General features: G+C 36.4%; 1 protein-coding gene across 1 annotated transcript in view; it reads right to left on the bottom strand.

Moving 5' to 3' along the window:
* The window catches only part of PNPLA5 (patatin-like phospholipase domain containing 5), a 41,737-nt gene that overhangs the window by 18,806 nt on the left and 21,169 nt on the right, over nucleotides 1-1,762 (bottom strand). The gene's annotated exons all lie outside the window — the stretch shown is intronic.

The following is a 1,762-nucleotide window of genomic DNA, read 5'->3' as shown; positions in this document are numbered from 1 at the left end:
CAGTAATTGATGGTCTGTTCCACAGTCTGCCACTGACCTTGCTTTGGCTGATGATATGGAGCTTTTCCACCATCTCGTTCCACAGATGTAGAGTGAAAATAGGGAAGCAAACATATCAATTTATCATGAAGCAAAAAGAGGGGAAAGTGTAGCTATAGAACTTCCAAAGAGCAAAAAAGGCAAGTAGATTTCAAGATAAAACAGACTATTTTAAATGGAGAAAATATTAATAAATTACAGGTAAAGCTCAAAGAAAATTAAACACATTCACATCAAATAAAAAAGAGGAAAATCATAAAGATTTGCTAAATATAAAATAACAGCAATGAATAAAATGAAAAGAACCCCCACAAATGAAACTACCTCAGCTCAGCTATTTATGTGGACCAAAGATACTAGCAATCCCACAAATAAAACACACAGAAAAATGTTAGCAATCAATTAACAGCTATTGATAATTACACTGAATGTTAATGGATTAAACATACCAGTCAAGAAACAGAGTAGCAAAATGGATAAGAAAACATGGTCCAAGATGAGACACACTTTACACACAAAAACAAAGTCAAAGGATGGAAAACATATATCAAGCTAACTACAATTTAAAATGTGCAAAAGTGACATTATTAATTTCTGATAAATTAGACTTTAAGGCAAAAACCAACATAAGGGACAAAGAATGACAATATATCATAAGTATAGGGTCAATGGAGTCCTTGTGTGGTGCTGTGGGTTAATGCGTCCGACTGCAAAGCTGTTTGAATTGCAAGCTTGGTGGTTTAAGCTCACCAGCTGCCCCTTGAAACCCTATACAGGCTTGCTATGGGTTGGAACTGACTCGATGGCACTTAACAACAACAACAACAACATAGGGTCAAGTGAACAAAAGGATATAACCATAATAAATACCTATGTTCCCAATGAAAGAGCCTCAAAATATATAAATCAAACTCATATAGAACTGAAGAAATAAATAAATAACTCTACAATAATTGTAGGAGATTTTCATACATCACTGTCATTGAAATACAGAACAACTAGAAAGAAACTCAAGAATGACACAGAAGAACTAAACAACACAATCAACTAACTTGATCTCATAGACAGAGTGTTCAACACAAAAACAGTACAATATACATCCTTTTCCCCTGCACATGAAATATTCCCTACAATAGACTATATTTTAGGCCATAAAGTAAACCTCAATGCATTTGAAAACATCAAAATACTACAAAGTATCTTCTTAGATCACAATGCTATAAAATTAGGAATCAACAATAGGAAGATTAAGGGAAAAAAAACAGACACATGGAAATTGAATAACACTTTTCTTTTTCTTTTTTTTTAAATTGTGAATTATGTGATAGTTTACATGGGAGAACATTAACTTTACATTCATCCTATCATATATTGTTTCATTGCCAAGGTTACAATTCCCTCCAGGCATCATCAACCAAACAAAGGGTATACCCCGCAAGCCCCCCTCTCTCTGGGTCTAGAGTCCCCAGCCGCTCCATCTCTCCACATCATCACCTCTGCCTCCATCTCTGGGGTCACTGTTTCTCTGGGTAGGGTCCCACACTCTGCTCTTCTCCCTTGATGGTCCCAGGGACCTCTGCTCCTGGACTGCAAAGTCAACTACTCCCCTCCTTTTACTATAAAATGTCTACCTTTACATTTCCAACCCTCACAGTCAGTCCTGATAGCAGTTATTCACTATTGTACCACAAGAGTCCTATCCCCATCTCCTTTCATCAGCCCC

Source organism: Chrysochloris asiatica, unplaced genomic scaffold (genome assembly GCF_000296735.1).
Source record: "Chrysochloris asiatica unplaced genomic scaffold, ChrAsi1.0 scaffold00097, whole genome shotgun sequence".
In the NCBI taxonomy this organism is placed as follows: Eukaryota; Metazoa; Chordata; class Mammalia; order Afrosoricida; family Chrysochloridae; genus Chrysochloris; species Chrysochloris asiatica.
Note: the sequence above shows the minus strand (reverse complement) of the source record. Positions and strands in the feature narration are given on the sequence as shown.